We start from the raw sequence: 17,920 nt of genomic DNA, 5'->3' as shown, positions 1-17,920 counted from the left end.
TAACAATATGATAATATAAAAAATAAAATTGCATAATATGCATTATTGTACCTTCTTTTTTAGCCTATAAGCAATTTTGACAACATGTTAAAGCTTCTATAATTGATGGATGAAGTCTATTATGTTGCGCACTCACCAACCTCCATGCAATACTAAAAGTAGACTTTGAAACAATAGTAGAAACTTGTATGTCATAAATATCTCCAACAATAAGTTGTAAGATCAAAAATTGAGGTCCAGTTAGTTTCCACCAATTCAATATATCAAAATTTCCTTTTCTTAGTATGACTTCTTCATCCAAGTAACGATCAAAACTCTGATTTTACTTTTGATTTCTTCTTTTTTTTTCTTTGAAACAAAATCATCATAGTCTTCTAAATTCTTAATGTTAACCTAAGATAATCGATTTTTGTCAATTTCACCCCCCATTTAAGGTTTAAATCAAACCCATTGATGTCAATGGCACAAGCATTGGCATGGATTTATTTTCATTACTAACTACTTTAATTCAATTTCCATATATAGGCATGTACATAATGAAGCATAGATTTTATCCCATACATGAAACAACCGTATTAAATCTCTGATGGAACAACGACATTATGTTTGGTAAGAAAAAAAAAACTTCTTTTTTATCTTTTCTTTCATTTGGTTAGAAAGAACATAAATGAATGGATTTACACTTTTTTTTTCTTCTTTCCAAATCCAATCCTTCCAAATGTGAAATGAAAATATTCAATTAACTTAAATTAACAATTTCACCTTTAATATTTTTCTTTGTGTCTATTATGAACAATAAAAAATGGAGAGAAAAAAGTAAAGATAAAATTATAAATAAAATCATCAATTTATGTTAAATAAGTGGTTTCCTTTCTAATTTGAAAGGGTTAGATTTAGAAAAAAAAAAAAAAGAGAATATGCAAATTCACTAATTTTTGTTCTTTTGTTTTTTTCTTCTTATCAAATTAAGGAAATGATAGAAAGAAAATAGTTTTTCCTTCCATATTCTATTTTGCTTTATTCTTTCCATCCTATAAAATACAGTGATAACATATAACTCAAGATCACAAATTTATACATTTGTTGAAAAGAATTTTTATGGAAATTATAAAATTACCCTTCCTATCATTTGATAAGAAAATGACATACATCCAAATTGATTATTTTGTGCTCATATAATTACAAATTATTCTTTCTTATAAATTGACTATTATGTCTTTATATCATAATTAGGAAAATATAAATTATTTACTATAATACCTTCATATCATAATTATGAAAATACTCATTCATTTATTATTGAATTACTAAAAATACCCATTCTTTTATTATTAATCAAAATTACTATAATATCTTCCTATCATAATTATGGAAATACTTTTCTCTCATAATTAATCAAAATTACTATATTACCTTTCCTACCATAATTATGAAAATATTCTTATGAATGCTTAATAGGAAGTTTACATGTGGCATTTTGTTTTAAAACCAATAACATATATTAAAACGGTCTTGCTTATAATTATTATAATTCCATTTTTTTATTTGACATAATATCAAAGTTACTATAATACCTTCCTACTATAATTACTACAAAGCCATCTTACCATAATTACAAAATGCCTAATCTACCATATTTGGCCAATATTACTATAATACCCCTTATACCATATTTATGAAAATACCTCTCCTACCATAATTGATCAAAATCATTACAACATCCCTTATCCCATAATTACGTAAATACTCTTATAATTGCTTCATAAGAAATTGACATGTGACATTTTGTTTTAAAATTGCTATAACACCTTTATTAAATTACGTATTAAATTTTAATATAATAAAAAATGAACCGCATATTATTTTACTAAAATACCTTTACCATTAAAATGGAAAAAAATTTATTTTTAAAATAAAAACTATTTAATCCATACTATAGTGGGGACTACACACTACTATATCAAAAAATAAACTTATAATTTCAAGTCTATATAAACCTCTCTTACAGAACCTAAGGAGCAACCTAGATTTTTGTTTATTAACACCTAAATTTCTATCTACCTTCTAGTTTGGAAAAGGAAAGGGAAGAAAAATATGGGGGAAAGAGGAATAGGGTCAGTGTTGATGGTTTGTTTGGTGTTAGGTGTTCTAATAGGGCAATCCACAGCTTCTTTCCCGAGCTGCTACAAGGATTGCTTTGTTATGTGTGTTGCTACCCCAGGAAATTCACCGTTGATTTGTGCTCTCAAGTGCGTCAAGAATTGTATCCTCCATACCTCACCTTTTGGTAATCTTCAAGACACCCAATACTTCTGCAAGCTTGGTTGTTCTACTACCATGTGCACAAGTCTCAGCTCCAAACAAGATCCTGGTAAATCTAATTTCTCATATATCCTTTTAAATAAAAAAATTGTATGAAACGGTTATTTTATATCAATCAAATCACGTCATATAATCATCTTATTAAAGAAATTAACTATTTATTAAATATCATATGTAATAATTAAATTGTGAATTTTTTTTAATAAATTTATACATATGATATGTCATAAATTATTGATTTTTTCTAACAACATAATTATCAGACATGATTTGAATGATATAAAAAATTATGTAATAATCATTTCATACTCATATATATACATATATGCATACACACACACACAAACGAGCATAAACTGATCAAGGTTTTTCTTTTCTTTTCTTTTCTTTTCTTCCTTATTAGGTGAAGGAAAAGTTGAAAGCTGCGTTGATTCTTGCTCAGAGACATGCGCCATCAAGAACTAAGTCACTACAATATCTAAAAGATAGTGTTTAGATCATGATGTTTTTTATTAGTCAAATGAATAATTGATCAAATTGAAGGAACTAAGGGTCCAATCCAAAGTTCCTAGAAATTTGCCTTACAAATTGAGGCCATGTATTTGTAACTTGGCCCCCCAAATTTAGTAAAAGTTTAATTTCATATTTTATATATAATTTTTTGTCAAGTGGAAAAAGATAAACTTTAGAATGTTTTACATTTTTTGTACAAATAACTAAAAATTACTTTGTTATGTTTCGGATTATGAATTTGAAAATTTTGAATTTTATTTGTTATATAAATTGCAAGGATGAAACACATATAAATTCATATAAGTATTTCAAATTCACTATTAAATAGAGATCGAACAAATTCATAAAATTAAAAATAATCATAAAAATTATGTTCATGCATTTATTTTTCGTACAAATTATAAAAAATTTCAAATAAATTTCTTTTCAAATTCAAGGCGTGATCTAGCGTAATCGATGTTGCTCTTTACTTTTAACTTAAATAATAAAAATGTTTTAAAAATTTAAAACTTTACCTAAGTAAATTCTTATACTTTAATTGTATTCAAATAAATTCTTAATTTTTACTTTGAATCCTAATAAGCCCTTAACCTTTAATTTGTATCCAAATAAACCTTCAGACTTTTAATTTCCACCTAAATTAACCCTTAACATAAATCACTCTTGCATTTGAAGCAAAGACATATTTGGATAGAAATCTAAGTATAAAGGTTTTTTAATATAATAAAAGTATAAAGATTTATTTAAGAAAATTAAAATAGTATAGGGGCTTTTTTTTTTTAGCATTTTAGCCTTTATTTTTTTTAGCAAGAGGGACTTGAATTTTTTTTTTTTTTGGGAAAAAGGTGTGTACACCAAAATTTATATAGATACTTGGTAAGGATCTATACAAGGAATATTCATCAATATTGCTTTTCTTTTTCTCAAATAAATGAGTTGTAATTTACTTGTGTATATTTTGTTCTTATCTTTATTTGTCATTCAAATATTGATGTGCATCCCTTTTATATATATATGGAAGTTATATAAATGCAATACACTCTGCTCACTTGAAAATGAAGTGAGTAAGAATTTATACTAATTAAAATCTTTAAGTTTTGACAAGTTTGAACATATGATCAATACATCATTCATGAGCACAATAATCAATTGTTTGTCATCGATATGTTTTATTAATATAAAAATTTTATAGCCAATGAATGCATGGTTTTACTAGGAAGAGGAAGTCTTACAATGTTTAAATCTTAGGTTCAAATTTCACTTTGAGGTGACTAGGTGCTACTTTTCAAAGTTTAGATAGTAAATTTATTTTGACTTTAATAAGAGATATTACTAAATAATTTATCTTTTTTTTTTAATTTAGTATAATTTATACTTTTATACCTAAATTGATAACTTGGCCAAGTATAGTGACCCATAATAGGAATTCTTATTCTCATAGATTTTTTTTTGTAACAAAAAAGGTAATAATTTAGGGATAACTGAAGCAGTTGTAGGTAGTAAGATATTATTAGTATTGAATCAATCTTTATTTTAAAATGACAAAATATGAAATTAAATAAGTTTAATTAAGATTTAAAAAAAAACTTATTTCGTATTGTGCTTAAGTTTTATTATTTTAAGTAGTAAATAAATATTATTTCTTTCAAATTTGTTATTTGATTTGAAAAAAATCTTGAAAATTTATTTTAGAAGTTTGGTTTTAATGTTTATCTAAAAATACAAAATTTCAAGATTGATGATTATTTGAAAAATGTTTCTTACGTTTAAGCAAACTTTTGTTTATATTTTGTATTTCTCAAACCAAAAATTCTTTTTCAAGATTATTTATTTGAGTTTAAATGAAAGTCCAATTGTTGTATTAAAAGAAATCTATTTATCTTGAACTTTATATAATTTTGACACTATTAGTTTTAAGAAATGGAGTAATTAGAGAAAGTTATTTTGTAACAACAAAGTTTTTGCAACATTGATTTTGATTTATTTTCTGTATTGACTTATAAAATTTTAATATTTGAATTATATGCTATTAGAAAGTTATTTGATTATACTTTCTAATGGACTAAAAAAATTCAAATCCCTATTTTTTAAGTGAAGATATGGTAATTTTTCTAAAAACTATGTATATGCAGAGTGTTTGAAAATTGCATAATGGATAGATTTGGAAGCTTGCTATAATTTTTATACATTGATGCAAATGTTTAATTTTATATTGATGGAAAGCTCATTAAGCATATTTTTTACTTCTTCAAATGGATCATGATTTGGAGTTATATAACTCAAGATATGGTCAATTAAATAAGAAGAGTGCAGAAAGGCCACAACATCCTTGAATGTTACCCGACATGAAAGGATCAAAGGCCTATCAAAAGCGATCAATTCCTTAACCTAAAAGAGCTAAAATTTGAATGAAATTCATGATAGTATCGATCCCTTTATGAATAAGATATCGATCTCTAATGCCTTCTGAGAGATCTGAACGATGAGGATGAAAGGCTTGATGAGAAAAATAACATATTGAAAGCCAGAGATGATCTAACAGTGGAAGTGGTTGAAAAGAAGAAAGAAAAAAACATAACCTAAACTCTAAATCTATGCCTTGTGGAAGTGATTTACAAAAACACGAACCCATATTCGAGATAAAGAGAGCGAAAAGCAACAAGGGGAAAATTTCAGCTTGCCTTGACATAGAAGGGTGGCAAAGTACAATGCCACTATCCACACGTTTCTAAGTGGGTAACCTGACCTGTAGCTTGACCCAAACCAGCAACCCATCTCTTTGTCCTTATGGCTAAGCTGAGTCGAGATGATCCACTAGTCGCTCCAGCCATCTCCTGTACCTACAGCCGAGCCGTAACCCCAACTAAGCTAAGCCAAATTTTTTTGGTATTTTTTTTCCATTTTCATTTCTATTTGAATTTATTTATTTATTTATTTTTATTTTTGGAATAACTTTCATGATTGGATTTTAGGAAAAAGTAGATAAGACATTAATAAAATATGTTTTAAGAATAAATAATAATTATCCAATGATAAAATTTTAAATGATAAATTTTTATAAATTTCTTAGGTGAGAAATTTTTTCTAAATTTGTTCCAAATGGCATAATAATTTAGATAAATTTTAATAACAATAATTAATATTTATTTTCAAAAAAAGGATAAAAATAATAATAAGCTAAAATAAAACTTTTTGGTTGAAAATATTTTAAAATTACCCAATGATGAGATTCTTAAAAATTTTAAATAATAAATTCTTAAAAAATCTCTATGTGAGAAATTTCTTTAAATTTGTCCTAAATGGTGGAAGAATTTAAACAAAATTTCAAGAAAAATAATTGTCATATTATTTTCTTTCCAAAAGAAAAAAAAAGAAGAAATAAAAAGAATTTCTAAATAGGCTCAGATGGTGGAGAATTTAGAAATTCAAAAGAAAATATATTTTAATTTTGACCAAAATGGTGGAATAATTAGATATATTTTCAACAAAAACTAAAATAAAAATAATCAATCTTTTTTTGACAACGAAACCTCTTCAAGAACACAAATAGGATTTTTAAATACTCTTGAGGTGAGAGAATATTTTTAAAAGTTCTACCAAATTAATGGAGAATCTTAAGAATTATTTCAATAGTCAATACATAAAAGTTTAAGACCTTTAGAATCAAGACCTTATGATAAATTTAAAATAAAATGGTACCATCATTTGGATGGGTATGTGGGGCTATAACTTTCTTCATATGTAACCGAACTCCCAAACCCTATTTTGGTTAGTAGACCAGAACTTATTCTTTTAGGGACCCTTAGTCATGCTTAGAAACCCCTTAAAAGGATAGATTCTTTAGGTGGCCAGTCGCACCTAATTAAATAAGATTGGTAACAACTCCATTTGTTAAGTCTAGCTATAGATTTATGGACCTATATGTTATGACATGTTGATTAGGCAATATATAAATGGAAAATTTTTAATAATTAATTAATACTAATTTATAATATTTTATTTAGATTTGCGATTCGTATATTCATCCATTTATTTAAAAAGCATTTCCTAGATACACCATTACCTTTTTAAAAAGGAAAAAATCAATGAAACTTGGTTTTAAGGGGTCAGAAATGAAGATGCGAAAATGATGCACAAGTTATGTTAAAAGACAAATTTAGAGTGTTTTTTCTGTAATAAATGCATTAAACAAAAGCAAAGATATGATTATGACGTAGTCAAGATACACATAATAAAATATGGTTATAAAACTTTTGTCCATTAATTTTAAATTAACTTTAATTTCCTTTCCTTTTATGTTTTTCTCTTTCAATTTCAATTGTCAGTGTGACCACGATGAAGCTAGTGTCAAGAAAAGTAGGCTTCTGAATGGAATGTGACCGTGGACACAATTAATAATGGGGGTAGTCATCGATAAAGTTGCAATTGGGATTGGAGGTGTTGTTGGAATGTGTTAACAGCTCCATTTAAGAGTGTTTTTGGTGGATCATGAGAGTAATAATTTCTAATTATTTTGCTTCTATTTGCAGCTCAGTTTTTTTTTTTCTTTAAAGTTCTTTAACCTAGTTATAATCTCATGGTTACAATTTTTTTGTAAGTGCAAGTGTAAAATATATCCATCACAAAGGGGGAAAATATCCTAGTCACGTTATTAATCCTGCTTGATTGTAGCATTAATGTTATCTAGTTGGTAATCGATATATTATTATAGCTTAAAAGAACAGCTCTTTATGCTTTGCCTTTGCTATAATCGAATTAGTATGCTCCCTCAAGTTTGCCTATCATTAACTCTTTATAGCTCTAGTTGCCTTATTTTTTGGGCTAAGTTCTAATTTTAGGACTTCAACTTTTGTTTCTATGTTTATTTGAGGATATAACCTTTTATTTTGATCAAATTGACAACATGTTAAAGCTTCCAAAGTTGATGGATGAAGTCTATTACATTGTACACTCACCAACCTCCCTCTAGTACTAAAAGTAAACTCTGAAGCAATAGTAAAAATTGCTATGGCATAAATATCTCTAACAGTAAGTTCTAAGGTTGAAAATTCAGGTCCAGTTAGTTTCCACCAATTCAATATATCAAAATTCCCTTTTCTTGGTATGACTTCTTCATCCAAGTAATGATCTAACTTTGATTTTTCTTTTGATTTCTTCTTTTTTTTCCTTGAAAAAAAATCATCATAGTCTCCTAAATTTTCTAATTCAGTAACACCAGCACCATTTTAAGGATGAAAACCTTGAAATAGAATGTCCTTCTTCATTTTCTAAAGCCAATTTCTCCTCATACTCTTTAAGCAAATCCTAACATATTTGCACAATCCTTTCAATTTCAAATTCAGCATTTCCTCCATAAATCTTTTCAAAGTAATACTCCAACAACTCTGTTTTGTACCTTGGATCTAAAATTATGGCAACACCCATTATACCATTCACATCATTCCAATATTTTTTAAATTTGCCTAACATGCTCACAACCATGCATGAAATAATTCTATTGGTATGCATAATTCATTCATTCAATGCCAATCTGATTTTACAAATATTAGGAAAATAAAGATTTGCAGTGGTATATTTTATGCCAGAAAACCCTTCAATGATATCATAAAATAATTTCAACTTCTCATAAATCTCATTTGTAATGATTCAATCATTTTCAGTTGGCAAATATTTGTATAAAAGATCACTATGTAATTGCACACAACAAGAAAAAACATCTTTATAAAGCCATGCTATTCGAAGCATCAAGTAAGTAGAGTTCCATCGTGCTTTAACGTCAACACACAACTTTTTTAAAGTTGGAATGCACAATTGATGTACTGCTTCTTCAAACTTTTCCCACCACATTGATGTAGCACCCCAAAAAGGACATTATCATGAATTCTTTTAATTCCATGTTCAGTCACACTCAATCCATCTTTCACAATCAAATGCAAGATGTGTGCACAACAACGCATATGAAAAAAGGCCTTATTAAGCATAAGTGCATCACAACGAATTCTAATAATTAACAACTCAATAACACCATTATTCACACTACAATTATCCACTGTAATAGATGAAAAGTTTTCTATCAATATTCCAATCTAAGAAACATTTCATCAAACTTGAAGCAATGACCTCTTCGTATGTGGAGTTGGCACATATTCAAACCTAATTAACAAATCAATTATTTACACTAATTTAACAATTAATTCAATAATATTAATTACTTAATAAAAAATGAACACTATCATAATAAGACAATTTAATAAAATGTACCTGATGATGCGTTTTTGTAAGTTCCATTGATTATTGATGTAATGAGCAGTGATAGCCATGTATCCTATTTTTTGGTGATCAGTAGTCCATATTTAAGTTGTGATAGCAATTCTCCTTTCATTAGCTTCCAGCTTGGATATTGTTTTTGCCTTTTCCTCTTTGAAAATCTTCAAAATATCACTCATTATAGTATTTCAAGAAGGTATTGGAAACAAAAGGATGGAGACTGTAAGAATACTTTTTGAATTGCACATGATCAACCATTGATAAAGTATATTCCTGCATGATTATCATGGTGGCACGCTCTCTCATTGTGACATTTTGACCAAAGGAAAAGGTTTTTAGTTTTACTTTTCTATCTGCCTTCCTTTGATTTGCCACCAGTACTTGTTGATGAATATCCATTTGAAATCACTTGCTGCACCTCTCTGAATGCTCACGCAAATGACTTGTCCCGTTCTCAGAAGCACCACCAAAGTTTTCTTACAATAATTGCATATTGCCTTCCATTTATTATTGATCTTACATTTTTTAGAATATTTCCAAACTTTTGATTTCAACTTACTTGAGTTATACCCACTATCATCAACTTTAACACCCTCGTTAGACACACTTAATGATGGAGTTGCATTTTCATCAGATGTTGGAATGAAAGTTTGCTGAATTGGTGATTGATGTAAGGGAGAAGCAGGAGGTGTTGAGGAACACAAATTATGTCCCGAATTAGACATTTTAACTTCATTCATAAAAAAAAAATTTAAGTTATTATTCTTGATATTAACAAATAAAGCAACTAAATAAATTAACTATATCAAACCAAAATAGAAAGGTTTATTAACAAATAATTCTATTAAAACAATTGAAAAACAAACTTAGAATCTAAGTATTAAAAAAAATTAGAAAAATTCATTCCATAAAGAAAAAGAAAGAGATTATCCTACCATGTACAACTTAGCATGCACCTTTGGCCAAATAAGGAGGCTAATTAGCATATAAAACAAGTTAAAATGTCTTCATTAGTCTTATCAAACTTAAAAAACCCAAAAACTATGTAAAAAAATAAGTAAATTTATACCATATGAAAGATTAGTTTATGCAAAAAAATATATGTGAAAGCAAAATGAATATAATTTTCCTTTCACCCAAGAAATGCATGTATACAAGCAACTATAAGTGGTTAGTTAAAGGGGAATTGAATCATTGCAAGGAAATTTGTTTTAACTTGGATGCCACACTAAATAGCATGCATGATGTCATTTGATTTCAAAATGCTAATGAATTGACAACCCAATAAGAGGCACATCTTATGCTAAGAATTAGTGATATACATAATCCAACAAATGAAGTAATTTATCTAGCCTAGAGTTGATTACAAGAAATGTGAAGTCATACATAGGTGCCCAAGGCAATGCTGCTACAAAACTGCTTGTCTCCAAAAATGTATTTGATAGAATTAAGGATTTAACTCATCTTGGATGATGTTGAGCAAAAAGTTGAGCTAGGAAGCCTCAAAGACTATACCATATAAATGTATCTGTAAAAGACATGTTACTTAGCCTACTACGCAAATGTTACAAATCAACATGAACTACCACTACCACAATCTTGATTAAAAATACAGTTCCAATAATAGAACTAGAAAATTAGGATAAGATTGCCATTTTAGAACATGCCATGAACTTAGCAAGAAATTAGTAGAGCAACATATACTTTCACTTTATGTAGACAACATGTAACAAGAATGATTATTATGAAATATGCACTGAAAACTACAAATAGATGTAGTAGAAAAGGAATGAAAGATAGGCCACAAATTTCTTAAGCTCTCACATGATGAACATCGACGGCGTCCAAGAACTTTTCAAAACTATGAATCCATTCCTAATTATTCCAAACACAAGGAATATCAATAGATATTGCATATTAAATTGAACTTAATTCATTAATTTAATGAACAAAAATTTACTATAGAGAAACAGTGCGTTTCTAAAGTACTTCATCATCACTCTCATCACTCTCATCTAAAACAATGTCATTTCCTGGTATCTCTAATTTCCCACCCATATAAAATGATGGTCCCAAACTTTCAGATTCAATATAATCACCCTGCAATCTCTCTTCAAATCTCTAGTCACTACAGTTTATGAACCAATTCAATGAACACTTAATTCCTTTACTTTGTACCTTAAGGTACCTGGGTTTGATCCTAGATTCCAAGCTGGAAGTAAAGTACTATTTACAGCCTTAGCTAGCTAGAGGATGATGTTGGATAATGGTGGTCGATAAAGATTCTTGGTGGTTTTAAGTGATTTTGATGAAATAATAAGATGTTGCCATGGGTTTGGACCTTATTAAATGTGTAAATACTAATTTAATGTATTCTAATGCCTAGTACAGATTTTCAATCTGTTGCTAAATCCAAGATTTTCTCCTCTTTCATGCTAAAATTGTTTAAAAAATGTGCTTCTACTTTGCCTATAGATATATGCTAAGACTGGTCTTTTGTTTTTGTATTGATCTTTTTATTTTTTTAAAAGTTGTTCTTCATTTTAGACGTTGACGTACCATCATTTTTTGGCTTCGTTTGAGAACTCCACTAGAAGTAAATATCCAAGTGTGTATTTTTTTTCTTTTTTAGCTAGGTTGAAAGTCCAACAAATTAAATATGGATGACGAGCGAACTTAGTTCTCAAGCATAGGATATAAACATACACAATATTTGTTATATAGTATATGAATACGTTCACTTTTTATTTGTTTATGTTATTTATTAAATTTAATAAATGATCAAAAATAATATTTCGATGTTCATTAATTAAATAGAAAGATTATAAACACAATAAAATTCATTTACTATTTGATTTAATTATAATATAAAAAGAATTTGATGAATAATTTGTAAATAAATTTAATTTATTTTTATTTATAAAATTTAATATATAATTATTAATAGTATTTTTAAATTTTTAAATAAGAATGGAGAGCATAAACATGATAAAATTAGTTTATATTTCATTTGTTTACATTAGAAGCATATTACCTCCAATTATTGTAGTATAATTAACCTATTATATTTCAATATTATGTGGGATTTATTAAAAATTATGTAAAATTTATATTTTTAAGTGATGAATTTTTACATAATTTTTTCTTATAATTGATTAGTAATAATATTGTAGGAAAGGGAATGGATCCATTTATCAAAGCTGTTTACTAAGAGTATAGACTGCCCCTAAAAACATGCAAGTGCTAATAATTGTTAGCCACAAAAATCAATGACGAATAAGAAATGGATCTACTTTATATTATTACAGATGTTTAACATGAAACAAATGGACCCAGTGAATGAAATTTGTAATAAGAAACCTCAAATGTGTAGGTGCAATTTTGTCTAGAAATTTTTTTTATACTACCGACAAGTCTTTCTTTATTTTTAAAGCAAAAAAAAGTGAACTACAAGAAAGCTTTCTTTATCTTTATGGATAACCAATTCATTTTCAAATATAGTTGGAAGACTTTCCCCAAGAAATGGGTAAGAAAAATGAAAGGATCGAAACATAGGAATAGATTTGATAACTATACAAGGGTTTCCACGAGCTCTTTCACTGGCCTCCCCACCTCACTTTTGAAGTAATAATAGCTTTTCTTCATGAGCTCATTTCGTTGTGCAAGCAATTGAGGACATTTCAAAGCTTTTACCTTGAGAAGAGCTGATGCGTTCATATCAAAGATCAAATCTTGTGAAATGAAAATGAAGAGATTGATTTAACTGTAAAAAAAAAAAATTAATACTTGCAAATAAGAGATGTAAAGTAGATGGCTTTGGCTTCCCTCAAAACTGCTGGTACTAATGGATATCACTCAAGGGAAGGCTTAGTTGTGGCAGTTTTTGTTTCTTAGAAAGAGGAGCAGCTACTCCTAGGTACTAATAGTTGGCCCGTCTTCCTTTTCTTCCTATCCTGTTGACTTTTTTCTTTCTACCCTGAAGGCTTTCTTTGCTGAAATAGAGGAAAGATTCGAAAGAAATGGATTAAAGCTAATGGAGAAAGAAAGATATAAAAAATATTTTTTTAAGCCCTTGAATCTGAAACTCTAGAAATCTTTTACTTTTACTTGTAGAAGTTAATAAACAACTTGAAGAGAACACTTCAATTGATACTTAGTTTACTTATAGAAGTTAGTAAACAACTTGAAGAGAATACTTCAAACACTTCAATTGATACTTAGTTTACTTATAAAAGTTAGTAAACAACTTGAAGAGAACACTTCAATTGATACGTAGTTCTTCTAAAACCCCAACAAACTCACCCCTCAACAAAAGCTTTGTTTTTTTTTAAATACAAGTTAGGGATTTTTTTTCTTAGAGATTTTTGTTTTTTGTTTTAATTTTTTTGAATTAATTACATTTTTTATTATTATAAATTTTTTCAATATTTATTGAAAAATGTAACATGGATTTATTAGAATACCACTTATTATTCTGATGTCATATGGTATTTCAATAAATTCACATTATCATTAGCTTTTTTAATATCTAACCAAAATGCCACGTTAGTAAAAATCAACATCCATTTCAAAAAAATCAAAGAATACATTACATATTTAACTAAGAAATATTAATAGAATTAGTGATTAAACTAAGATTATTAAATAATTTTAGTAAGGGAATTAGATTTTTATGAACTATAAGGACTAAATCTCTTATTTTGTAAGACAATATAGATTTATGATATAATTTGACCTTTTAATATAAGGATGAAAATTTATCAAATACACTAATAGTGGAGCTTTTTTAACTTTACAAATGTGATTACGATGGTGACACATGTATCTAAATATATATTTTAAACAAATAAAAAAACTAAATCGAAAAATTCAACATATGTTACCATTTTAACCTCATTTGTTAAGTTAAAAAATTTCACTATTAGTGTGCCACATAATTTATCATATAAAGATATTGTGATTTTCTTTTATTGGTTCTTAATTTCTTTCTATAAGGTATTCACTTTTAGCTAAAGATTTAGTTCTTACTCTATAATGTATTCTAATATAATATATATATAAGAAATTTATAAAATAAACAACCATACAAGCCAGCATATTATAAATAATTTCATTATAAAATAGATTAAATTTACATATGATGAAATTTAAAGCTAAGATTTCTATGTTTCAAAGCCTTCTCTTAACATTAAGCCAAAGTTTTATTGGCAAATATATATATATATAAATACAAATATATTGGCACTATTAACATCTAATCAAGAATTCTCCTATATCTTAATGTTAACCTAAGATAATCGGTTTTTGTCGATTTCACCCCCCATTTAAGGTTTAAATCAAACCCATTGATGTCAATGGCACAAGCATTGGCATGGATTTATTTTCATTACTAACTACTTTAATTCAATTTCCATATATAGGCATGTACATAATGAGGCATAGATTTTATCCCATACATGAAACAACCGTATTAAATCTCTGATGGAACAACGACATTATGTTTGGTAAGAAAAAAAAAAACTTCTTTTTTATCTTTTCTTTCATTTGGTTAGAAAGAACATAAATGAATGGATTTACACTTTTTTTTTTCTTCTTTCCAAATCCAATCCTTCCAAATGTGAAATGAAAATATTCAATTAACTTAAATTAACAATTTCACCTTTAATATTTTTCTTTGTGTCTATTATGAACAATAAAAAATGGAGAGAAAAAATTAAAGATAAAATTATAAATAAAATCATCAATTTATGTTAAATAAGTGGTTTCCTTTCTAATTTGAAAGGGTTAGATTTTGAAAAAAAAAAAAAAAGAGAATATGCAAATTCACTAATTTTTGTTCTTTTGTTTTTTTCTTCTTATCAAATTAAGGAAATGATAGAAAGAAAATAGTTTTTCCTTCCATATTCTATTCTGCTTTATTATTTCCATCCTATAAAATACAGTGATAACATATATCTCCAGATCACAAATTTATACATTTGTTGAAAAGAATTCTTATGGAAATTATAAAATTACCCTTCCTATCATTTGATAAGAAAATGACATACATCCAAATTGGTTATTTTGTGCTCATATAATTACAAATTATTCTTTCTTATAAATTGACTATTATGTCTTTATATCATAATTAGGAAAATATAAATTATTTACTATAATACCATCATATCATAATTATGAAAATACTCATTCATTTATTATTAAATTACTAAAAATACTCATTCTTTTATTATTAATCAAAATTACTATAATATCTTCTTACCATAATTATGGAAATACTTTTCTCTCATAATTAATCAAAATTACTATATTACCTTTCCTACCATAATTATGAAAATATTCTTATGAATGCTTAATAGGAAGTTTACATGTGGCATTTTGTTTTAAAACCAATAACATATATTAAAACGGTCTTGCTTATAATTATTTTAATTCCATTTGTTTATTTGACATAATATCAAAGTTACTATAATACCCTCCTAGTATAATTACTACAAAGCCATCTTACCATAATTACAAAATGCCTAATCTACCATATTTGGCCAATATTACTATAAAATCCCTTATACCATACTTATGAAAATACCTCTCCTACCATAATTGATCAAAATCATTACAATATCCCTTATCCCATAATTACATAAATACTCTTATAATTGCTTCATAAGAAATTGACATGTGACATTTTGTTTTAAAATTGCTATAACACCTTTATTAAATTACATATTAAATTTTAATATAATAAAAAATTAACCGCATATTATTTTACTAAAATACCTTTACCATTAAAATGAAAAAAAAATTATTTTTAAAATAAAAACTATTTAATCCATACTGTAGTGGGGACCGCACACTACTATATCAAAAAATAAACTTATAATTTCAAGTCTATATAAACCTCTCTTACAGAACCTAAGGAGCAACCTAGATTTTTGTTTATTAACACCTAAATTTCTATCTACCTTCTAGTTTGGAAAAGGAAAGGGAAGAAAAATATGGGGGAAAAAGGAATAGGGTCAGTGTTGATGGTTTGTTTGGTGTTAGGTGTTCTAATAGGGCAATCCACAGCTTCTTTCCCGAGCTGCTACAAGGATTGCTTTGTTATGTGTGTTGCTACCCCAGGAAATTCACCGTTGATTTGTGCTCTCAAGTGCGTCAAGAATTGTATCCTCCATACCTCACCTTTTGGTAATCTCCAAGACACCCAATACTTCTGCAAGCTTGGTTGTTCTACTACCATGTGCACAAGTCTCAGCTCCAAACAAGATCCTGGTAAATCTACTTTCTCATATACCCTTTTCAATAAAAAAATTGTATGAAACGGTTATTTTATATCAATATTTTTTTTCATGTAAATCACGTCATATAATCATCTTATGAAAGAAATTAACTATTTATTATATATCATATGTAATAATTAAATTGTGAATATTTTTTTTAATAAATTTATACATATGATATGTCATAAATTATTGATTTTTTCTAACAATATAATTATCAGACATGATTTGAATGATATAAAAAATTATGTAATAATCATGTCATACTTCATATATATACATATATGCACACACACACACACAAACGAGCATAAATTGATTAAGGTTTTTCTTTTCTTTTCTTTACTTTCTTATTAGGTGAAGAAAAAGTTGAAAGCTGCGTTGATTCTTGCGCAGAGACATGCGCCATCAAGAACTAAGTCACTACAATATCTAAAAGATAGTGTTTAGATCGTGATGTTTTTTATTAGTCAAATGAATAATTGATCAAATGGAAGGAACTAAGGGTCCAATCCAAAGTTCCTAGAAATTTGCCTTACAAATTGAGGCCATGTATTTGTAACTTGGCCCCCCAAATTTAATAAAAGTTTAATTTCCTATTTTATATATAATTTTTTGTCAAGTGGAAAAAGATAAACTTTAGAATCTTTTACATTTTTTGTACAAATATCTAAAAATTACTTTGTTATCTTTCGGAATATGAATTTGAAAAATTTGAATTTTATTTGTTATATAAATTGCAAGGATGAAATACATATAAATTCATATAAGTATTTCAAATTCACTATTAAATAGAGATCGAACAAATTCATAAAATTAAAAATAATCATAAAAATTATGTTCATGCATTTATTTTTCGTACAAATTATAAAAAATTTCAAATAAATTTCTTTTCAAATTCAAGGCGTGATCTAGCGTAATCGATGTTGCTCTTTACTTTTTACTTAAATAATAAAAATGTTTTAAAAATTTAAAACTTTACCTAAGTAAATTCTTATACTTTAATTGTATTCAAATAAATTCTTAATTTTTAATTTGAATCCTAATAAGCCCTTAACCTTTAATTTGTATCCAAATAAACCTTCAAACTTTTAATTTGTACCTAAATTAACCCTTAACATAAATCACTCTTGCATTTGAAGCAAAGACATATTTGGATACAAATCTAAGTATAAAGGTTTTTTAATATAATAAAAGTATAAAGATTGATTTAAGAAAATTAAAATAGTATAGGGGCTTTTTGTTTTTAGCATTTTAGCATTTATTTTTTTTAGCAAGAGGGACTTGAATTTTTTTTTTTTTGGGAAAAAGGTGTGTACTCCAAAATTTATATAGATACTTGGTAAGGATTTATACAAGGAATATTCATCAATATTGCTTTTCTTTTTCTCAAATAAATGAGCTGTAATTTACTTGTGCATATTTTGTTCTTATCTTTATTTGTCATTCAAATATTGATGTGCATCCCTTATATATATATATATATATATAAATATGGAAGTTATATAAATGCAATACACTCTGCTCACTTGAAAATGAAG

At 26.9% G+C, this 17,920-nt stretch overlaps 1 long non-coding RNA gene across 1 annotated transcript; it reads left to right on the top strand.

Annotated features, from left to right (window-relative positions):
* Positions 1-16,007: 16,007 nt before the first annotated feature.
* Positions 16,008-16,990, top strand: LOC111281329 (uncharacterized). The gene is made up of 2 exons (XR_016335187.1): positions 16,008-16,371; positions 16,737-16,990. It is a non-coding gene; the product is annotated as an uncharacterized LOC111281329 (long non-coding RNA).
* The last annotated feature ends 930 nt before the right edge of the window (positions 16,991-17,920 follow it).

This window comes from Durio zibethinus, chromosome 28, assembly GCF_047325235.1.
Source record: "Durio zibethinus cultivar Kanyao isolate XHJ-2024 chromosome 28, ASM4732523v1, whole genome shotgun sequence".
NCBI lineage: Eukaryota > Viridiplantae > Streptophyta > Magnoliopsida > Malvales > Malvaceae > Durio > Durio zibethinus.
Note: the sequence above shows the minus strand (reverse complement) of the source record. Positions and strands in the feature narration are given on the sequence as shown.